The sequence below is a fragment of the Alligator sinensis genome, unplaced genomic scaffold, assembly GCF_000455745.1.
Source record: "Alligator sinensis unplaced genomic scaffold, ASM45574v1 scaffold322_1, whole genome shotgun sequence".
NCBI lineage: Eukaryota > Metazoa > Chordata > Crocodylia > Alligatoridae > Alligator > Alligator sinensis.
In genome coordinates this window covers 1,902,849-1,912,501 of record NW_005842154.1, presented here as the reverse complement: position 1 = coordinate 1,912,501, position 9,653 = coordinate 1,902,849, and the positions used below count along the sequence as shown (strand labels likewise).

General features: G+C 49.2%; 1 long non-coding RNA gene across 1 annotated transcript in view; it reads right to left on the bottom strand.

Annotated features, from left to right (window-relative positions):
- The window catches only part of LOC102372818, a 237,494-nt gene that overhangs the window by 190,555 nt on the left and 37,286 nt on the right, over positions 1 to 9,653 (bottom strand). The window lies entirely within an intron of this gene.

Here is a 9,653-nt window from a genome sequence, read left to right as displayed (position 1 = left end):
TTCCTGCCCAAGCGCAGGGGGTCTAGACCAGGTGATCTCGTGAGGTCACTACCAGCCCCTATAATCTATGACTATGAATCTATGAGCTTTGGCCTCTGTGCCAGACTGTGATGGCAAGCTCTGTGCAAAAAATTTCATCGTGTGTCATGTGCTGGTCACAAGCCTGGCTACTCTGACCACTGGCTGGGCACAAAAGATTCAAGCACACTGTCTCACAGGGGAAGAGAAGGTTGCTGGCACTACATTAGAGACTGGAGTCACTGCCATAGCCCAAGACAGCGCATAAGACAGAGGTTCCCAAACTGTTGCAACCCCAGATGGGGTCACAACATCAGTGGATGGGGTCACAATAAACGTGCCCCGAGATTTCTGTGCCCACAGCAGGGTGCAGGGCTGCAGCTGCGCTGGACCAGCTCCACACAGGAACCGCCTCTGTGGCCCAACGGGTGAGACCCATTGTGGGAGGGAGTGCAGCGCCATCATGGCCACCAAGGTGAGGCATGGCAGTAGCAGCCGCACAGAGTTATGCCCCTGCTGCTGCCAGGTGAGCAGGGGGCACCTCAGTTTGGCAGCCATGGTGGCACAATGCGGCTCTCCCTCCCTCCTATGCCAGGTCCTGCCCACTAGGCTGTGGAGCCCCCAGGGGGAGGGAAACAGGGTGGGGAGCCCCAAGCCTGCAGTGGGCTGTCCACATCCCCCCACCCCTTACAGGCTTTGCTCCGGCAGTGCTGCCGCAGGAGTGCGGGGGAAAGCCAGGCTCTGCACTCCGCTCCAGCCACAGCAGCTACCGCCTCCTGTGGTTGGCAGCCGGCACTTGGGCCCTGGTGGGAGGAGCGGGGGGGAGAAAGAGGTCTGTGGACCCTGGCCCCGGGGCACCTGAGGGGTTGGGGGGGCTGTGAGTTGGGAGTGAGAAGCCATGCTGAGGAAATGAGGTCATGCTGAGGAAAAGTTTGGGAAGCAGTAACATAAGAAACAGCAGCAGGGCAATCACAAGGAAGTCAGACAACATACAGCTAACCAGGTGGTAGCAATAATGAACTGGAGCACAAGTTCCCCTGGGGAGACTACATGCTCAGAACCTGCACATGGCCCTGGTCCCTACATTGTTGTCTAGAAAGGCAGTCACACGGCCTAGCTCAGCCAGCATTACACTGCTACAGTACTGTTCATTTCCCTTTTGCACAGGCAGGGCGACAGTAAACCACGTCATGGCCAGTCCTGACCAGATAACAAGCTGAAGCCAAGCATTTTTCTCAAGAGGGCAAACCATACAACCCATGATATGTCAGTGTGATTAAACCAGCAACAGACTGATTTGGCCTCTGGAGCAAGCCCATCCAGAACAGTCCAAAAACAATCTGTTGTATTTATACAAGATGGCCTAATCAATGATTGCTCTTGAGCAGGACTAGAAGATGGCAGAACTCCATCTCCCACTTACTGGCTACAGCACTCTGCAGCTGGGCATGTGTAGCATTATGGTTGAGTATGAAGCAATCTAGACTCCAATGATTCTACTTAGAGCAACATGCCCCATATTTTCAATGTAAGATACCCAAAATCTGTGTTAAAAGAGATACTAAAAATACAAACCCAACCTAGGCCACAACGTATTCCAAAGCAGACAGGTTCTGGTATCTCATCCCCTGAGTCTCATGTTCATCATCTCTATGCAGCTCTTTGTTTGCACTGCAAGTGTGTACAGTAATTAAAATTTTCACTAGAACTGCCTGAATAATTTGCAGAATATAAACAGGACCGGCACACTGTCAGCTCTCACAGTATTTGGAGTCTTTGTTAGAGCCCCAGCACTAAGACCTGGGACATAACTTGAGATCTGCAGCTCAAACGCACTGTCAACATCTAAAGTCTTACATGGGAACCCTCCAAGACTGAGTATCCATTCTACAGCAGATTCTTCTTGCTTCAAGTTGGTGTTGGTTTTGGCCTGGCAAAAAAAGTCCAACTGGGGGGGTTCCATGTGTCCAAAGGGAAAAACAGCAGATTCCAGGAAGTATTTGTGCTGCTTATGGACACTGCAGGACATATTGACCTCAAAGTTCTCCCTGTTTGATGGTTACTGCTTGCCTCCTCCCCAAGTAGCATAAACCGATCTGAGACTACTTCACGGTGCCTAGAAAACCTATAAGGCTCTATGAAATAAAGTATAAAGTGAGCTAGAATGAACAAAGCAAAATAATATGAAAGCAAAGACACTTTATGTTTGCACCATTTAATCTCCACATCTTGGATTCAAATCCCAATCAGACAAAAAAAAATTATTTTAGCTTTTTGTTATAAATTACATCAATGGTGCTCTGCTTCCTGATTGATAGGCCATGGTGCACAAGAAACTGCTTAATTTAGTACAAAGCTGCATTCCGGCAAAAGCAAAAAGCAGTCAATTTAGGTCAGGCTGCAGAAAAAATGCATCTAATAATCTCAGCTATACCTGTCAACCCAAATTCTGGATGTGCACACCAGGTTCATAGGGATCATCTTTATTCCTGTTTCTTTCAATTATATTGGTAGTGTGAGGAGAAGGGTCCATGACAGCAGGACCAAATCTGCAGGTTCATAAACACCCCATCTGACGGCACTGTCATGAGAAAGCCAAGCAAGCCAGGAACACTGCTCTGCAGAGACCAGGCACCCCCATCAGAGGTCAGCCCACATTACCTGCAGTAAGTACAACTGGCCACTGGGTGTCACAGTGGCTCTACAAGAAAAGACCCAGAAGAACATGCCCTAGTGGGTAGGTACCGGCATCTTAATGACAGTCACATTTACTCGAGGCTCTGTAGCTTTCAGAAGCCTGACCCTTCTCCCACGCCTAAACCTGCCATGCTCTGGTCTTGCCCTTCAGCCTCCCTTCTTTGAGGTCTTATGTCTTCTGGTCTGGTCCCTGCACTGCTGCAGCAGAGGGCAATAGCCCTTCAGAGCAGCACTCCAGGAAGACCACCAATTGCTCATAAGGGTAGGCGCATGGTGGACAAGAACTGGCCTAACCTTTAGGGCTGAGCTCCTGGAATCAGCCTGGATGGACAGAAGGTTGAACCACTGTTTGGCAAAGTGTCCGCGCATCTTGGCCACCCAAGAGCCATCTCATTGTACAGAGTAACACATGCTAACCTACACTGTCCTAGGTTGTGTACCACACAGCTAAAATCCACGCTCTTCTCCCAGTGACTTTCCCACTACACCTCTGCCTCCCTCAGCTGTTTTGCCCCGACCACTGTAGGGAGAACTGAGAGTTCATGTAGTCATGCTGGGCCCCAGCTAACTGCTGTCTTCAAGACTTGATTCCCTCCCCCAGTCTAGGCTCAGATACCCACCACGCCTCATGTCTTATTTTTGTTGCACCTGGGAAAATAGTGTAAACATCTGCAGGTGCCATGGCTTCTGAGTCTATTAAAGGACAACCTTTCCTGGGTGGTCCCCGCGGCTTGGAAATGGTTTGATAGCATTAAAAACAGGCTGCTTTTCACTAACTGTAGCTGTTCATTTGGACAGGAGCATCATCAAAAAGCAAGGGGTCTGTACAGAGGGATAAAGGTACCAGCAGGAAGTGGCTTGTATGGATACACACAGTACAAACGTTACAGCTGTGCATGGCCTAGAAGCAAGCACCAGTTTCTCTCAAATGTCACCTCTAAGTCTCATTGTTCCCCAAACTGACCTTTCCTAGTTCAGTGTCTGTTTCAGTAAGAGAATAACTCAGGCTCACACACGGAAATGTGTGAACCAATTTCAACTACTTTACAGAAAAGTGAGAAGGAAAAGTTCAACTACAACGTCAGTAAAATGAGCAAAATGCTGAGAATGCCATTAAGGACTTTTCCTAAAAGTCTCACTACTCGAGGAACAAAGCTCAGTCTCATGTGCTCCCAGGGAAGAGGAGAGTACAGTATAGCTGCAACACTGAAACAGACTATCCAAAATATCAAATAAAAATTAAGTTCTCCCCTATCCATTGACTCCTCTGTGAAATCCTATGAAATATGAACTTTCATTTCTACCCAGGAGAACGTTTACAATCTTTTCTCCTGTACCTGATAAAGGGTGTTTGTGCCTGAAAGCTTGCAATTAAAGACTTTTTTTTTGCAAAAATCTTGTTGGTCTAATGGCAGACAAGGTTCCTTGGGTGAATTTGATATCTTTTATTAGACCAACCCAAATGGTTGGAGAATAGTTATTAAGCAAGCTTTCGGGTTCAAAAACCCTTCGTCAGGCTCAGGAAGCTGCAGCAGTTGGTGTGTGCTCTTCCTGTTGGTCTAATGAAAGATATAATCCCTACTACAAGTCCTGATTGCCTTTTAAGTTCTCCCCTGGAATCCAGCATGAAAAACATGACCCTTTGGCAGTCTTGGGACCAGCAATCAATCTCCTCCCCTTAACCCTACATAACCAGGGCAGAATGCTCACCTATCCAACCAGCAAGACCCCAATCCACCCAGTAGTAGCATTTCACTTGGAAAGCATGCAGCACTAAGCAAAGCAATGAGAGAAATCTTAATTAGGTCCTTTGACCCCAAGTCCATGAGGCACAAGATTTCTCAAGAGTCTAAGGTTCCCCAACTCTTTACCACACAGCAGCACAGCAGCAGCACAAACAGCCCCTCTGCCTCCTGCACACAGTCACACCTGTCCAGCATTGTGCCAGCATTACCATTCCAGGCTGCTCTTGCATAGACATTGCTCTGCCTCACAGGCAGGTTGTGAGGAAAGAGTCCCTAGAGCCTGCAGTGCTTCAGAGCCTGATGCAAGACATCTCTCTGATGACCCATTCACCAGGACACATTCAGATGGGTTTAGTGCTGTCACTCTATGTCACTCAATAATCTTTCCCCAAAAATAAACAAACAAACCTCAGTTGGCTCTAGTTTTTCTTCTCAGAGAGAATTTGGTGGTGACAGCTAGATGGAAAGGTCAGTGAAGCTGGCTTGAATGCTTTATTGCCTCAAATTAGACTCAAAACACATTTGTAGTTTATTCTCCAGAGCTTTTGTAATAAAAGTGTCTACAGGCAACGCAATCTAGAATATTATGTACACACAAAAATGGGTCTTTTGACCAGGAGATAATAAAAAAAAGTTTTGTTTGTTTGATGAGAGTTCTTTTTATCTGTATGGTACCAAAGCTGGGGGGGGGAGGGGGGGGGAGAAACAATGCTCTCCAACCAGCTGGCCCAAGCATCTGCTAGAGCCACAAAATGCAATTATATTACTCCCAAACGAGACGTAAAAATATCTTGTTTCCAATACTCTTGGTTTTAAGACTCATACTTAATGTCCTCTGGGTATTTCAATGGTGCCAGATCTCTGCGTTATGTACTTTATTAGAGTTGTGTGAATGTCATATTAATGACTTCTAACCAACATGTTTACACTGCAAATAAATTCTCCCAGAATCCACCGCATACCTCATTTTACAAACAATTATTGCCCTGTATTTTTAAAACAATTACTATTGCAGCAGATTATCTGAACAATACCACTTGTTTGTGAATCAGGGAAAAGGCTGCACGAAGGCTCTCAATACACACCTTTCATTTATTTCAAATGGGTTGTCATTTAAAGTTCAGTGCCCAAACAATACATGGCAAACCCACAGAAACAGATTCCTGGCACAATGCTTAACTGACTAGTCTTGGAGCATACACTAAATGCTCCGTTCTCACAAGACATACTAGGGAGTGAACAAATATCATTTCTGAAAATTTGACAATATGCAACTGAGAGAAGTAAAGACAACTCGTCCCAAAATAACTTGCCCTGAAAGCCCAGTGTGAAGTCCAGTTTCAAAAGTGATGAAATACTGTCTTAGATGCTTTCAGTTTACAAATGGCTAGTGCTGTGAACAATCCACTGAATTTCTATAGAAAAAATATCCAGCATTTAGGATTCTTTCAAGACAGAGCTATCAAATCAATTTAGACGATTTTTAAACAGTGCACTTTTGCACTGAATTTGCTATGGACTAGAAGATTCACTTGTGTGCCTATTATGTTGTACTATGAACACGTCATACTATAGCATGCACCATATCCTAAAACGGAAAACCAGCCATACAGATGTAATGGAACTACCCACACTGGATGAGGAAGGATGAGTGTCACAAATGGGAGTTCTCAGTCTAATACAATACAGTCCTATAGAAATTGTTTCATTGTTTCATAGTTTCATTGTTGTTAGGGGCTGGAAGAGACCTTACAGATCAGATCCAGCCCCCCTGCACTTGGGCAGGAAAGACTGCTGGGGTGAGATCAGCCCAGCAAGACACTTTTTAAAGATCGCCAGGGTGGGAGACTGTACCATCTCTGGGGGGAGCCTGTTCCAAACCCTCGGCACTCAACTTATAAAGTTTTTCCTTATGTCTAGCCTTAAGCGATCCTCAATCAGCTAGTGCCCATTATTTCCTGTCCTCCCCTGGGGGGCCTTGGTCAAGAGATGCTCCCTCAGGCCTTGATGTATGCTCTTGATATACTTATAGGTTGCCACCAAGTCCCTTCTGAGTCTTCTCTTCTCCAGGCTGAACAGTCCCAAATATTTCAGCCTCTCCTCTTATGACCTGGTCTCTAGGCCTGGTCTCATGCACCTGGCCCTCCTTTGGACTCTCTCAAGCTTCTCTACATCCTTCCTGAAGTGCAACATCCAGAACTAGATGCAGAACTCTAGCTGCAGTCTCACCAAGGCCAAGTAGAGTGGGAGGATGACATCCTTAGCCTTGCTCAAGGTGCCTCGGTAGATGTATGCCAGTGTTTGATTAGCTCTGCCAGCTATGACATCACATTGCTGGCTCATGTTAATGCATTGGTGGCCCATGTTCATGCATTGATTTATATAAGCAGCCATTTAGGCTAAGGACAGACTTACAAAAAGCCCAAACCTGAATTGATTCAATTTTCACAGGTTAGTCTAACCTGCAAAGACCGAGCTGGTTTGCAAGTGGCTAGACATTCCCTTTTCATTCCGGAAGTACAGGTACACGATTGCAGCGGCTCAGGCCAGAAGCCCGGGGGCACTAGAGCAGCCCTCCCTTCCCTTTCACAGGGAAGCTGAGCTGGGACAGGGGAGCGGGTGGCCAGGCCCTGGCAGACCTAAGTAAGACTGAGGAGAGGTTTAAACCTCCACCTTGCCCTGCAGGGTTCAGAGGGTGAGGGAAGAGGGAGCATGGCCAGACCCCTGTGGCAGGGGAGGAGGAGGAGGAGGAGGAGGGGAGAGCTCTGCCCACCCCAGCAGCTCCCCAACTGCCAGGAGCTATCCAGGCTTACCGCTTCCCAGCCCCAGAGGGGGACTCTTCCCTCTCCTCCCTCTTCCCCACCACTGTGAGGTGGGAAGGGGGGCTCATAGAGTTCATAGACATTAGGGCTGGAAGGGACCTCGTGAGATCATTGGGTCCAGCCCCCTGCACTCCCGGCTTAGGTGACAGGCAGGGGGGGGCAGGCAGAGTGCTGGTGGGCCCCTCTCTCCCCTCCTCCCCCCAAGAAGTGCCACTGGCACATCCAGGCTTGACAATCAGCCAAAGGGGGACCCTCCCACCTACACTGCTACGGCTGCCTCCGGGTGGTCCCCATTTGGCCCACCCTCACTGTTAATGTCAACGCAGCCACCACACCGCCACCAACATCACTGCCGCTGCCTCCGGGCGGTCGCCATGCTCCCCCAGCCTCAGGAGGCATTCATTGCCTCTGCCCCTTATGTACTTATAGGCTGCCACCAAGTCACCCCGAGCCTGCGCGTCTCCAAGCTGAAGAGTCCTATGCCTCAGCCTCTCCTCATAAGGCTTGTTCTCTTGCCCTCTGATCATGCGCATGGCTCTCCTCTGGACTCTCAAGCTTCTCCACATCCTTTCTGAAGTGTGGAGCCCAGAACTGGATGCAGTGCTCCAGCTGCGGCCTCACCAAGGCCGAGTAAAGCAGGAGGATGACTACTTGGGTCTTGTTTGAGATGCAAGCCAGAGTTCTATTTACTTTGCCAGCTGCAGCATCACATTAGTGGCTCATGTTCATGTTGTGGTCAATCATGACCCCAAAGTCTCTTTTGGTCATGGTGCTAGTAAGTGTAGCACTGCCAAACCTATAAGTATGATGTGGGGTTTTTCTCCGGAGATGGAGCACCTGGCATTTCTCTGTGTTGAATGTCATCAAGTTTTGATCTGCCCACCTTGCGAGCCTGTCCACATCAGCCTGAATTGCCAGCCTATCCTCTAGAGTGACCACACTTCCCCATACTTTGTTGTTGTCTGTAAACTTAGCCAGTCCACTTCTGACACCTGAATCCAGATCATTTATGAATATATTAAAGAGTACTGGTCCAAGTACTGAGCCCCGGGAGATGCCACTGATCACCATGCACCATGTTGACTCACTTCCATCAACTATCAGTCTCTGGGTCTGACCATGGAGTGAGTTCCCCAGTCCTTGGACCATAAGGTTGTCGAGGCCGCAGTTTCCCAATTTTACCATGAGGATATCATGGGAAACCAAGTCAAAAGCTTTTTTGAAATCTAAATATATGACATCAACCTCTTCTCCTTTGTCCAGGTGATGTGTCACCTGGTCACAGAAGGAAATGAGGTTGGTCAGGCAAGACCTACCCGCACTGAAGCCATGTTGGCTCTCTCAGAATGTTGCCTTCCATTAGCCTATTGTTGATGGCTTCTTTGATGATTTTTTCCCCAAGATCTTTCCAGGAATTGAGGTCAAACTGATTGGCCTGTAGTTCCCTGGATCTCTCTTCCTTCCTTTCTTGAAGATAGGCACCACACTGGCCCTCTTCCAATCTTCAAGAACCTCTCCCGAGCATGATTTCTCAAATATCCTTGCTATTGGTTGTGCTAAAAGAGTTGGCTGACATCACAGCACTCTTGGGTGCATTCCATCTGGGCCAGCTGACTTGTGGTTGTCCAGTCTCTCAACCTGTTCCCACACAAGATCTTCACCAATTATAGGCGTATGATCACCCTTACCCTGGTAGTCCTGCGTCCTGTCTGCGTGCTGCTGCCTGGTCCAACCTGGGTGTGGGGAGTGGCTGTCAATGAGCCGCAGCCACCAGGGGTGGCCCCTCCCCTACAGCCCAATCGAACCACACTGAGCCCCAGCCAAGACGGTCACACGGCCAGGCTGGGCCAGGGCACTCCTCAGCAGCTTCAGCTCAGTGACAGGGAGGCTGAACCCCGTCAGTGAGCACAGCCTAGCCCGGCACGCAAGGGCGGGAGCTGGCTGGGCAGCGGGCTACTCGGGCCAGCTCAGAGGTGTTGAGGGGGCTCATGGGTCTGCAGTGAGCCCCCACAGCAGGCAGCTGCCAGGCTGTGAGCCCACTGACACCTCCAAGTTGGCCTGAATAGCCCGCTGCCCAGCCAGCCACCACCCGAGCGCACCAGGTCAGGAGCACTGCCTGGGGCAGCAGCTCAGTGACAGCCACTCCCCGCACCCAAGCTGGGCTGGGCTGGGCAACACCAAACAGAGCCTCCACTCCCTGCCCCGCAGTGGCTTGGGGAAGAGGAGGAGGAGGGGAAAGAGCTCCCCTCCAGTACTGAACAGCGACCCCACTCAACAAGAAGGGGGACGAGCACAGGGAAGTGTGCCCCTCTGGGGCTGAACTGGTTTGCACAGAGTCCCCCTCCTACCCCCATGGCACTGGGGCATGGGG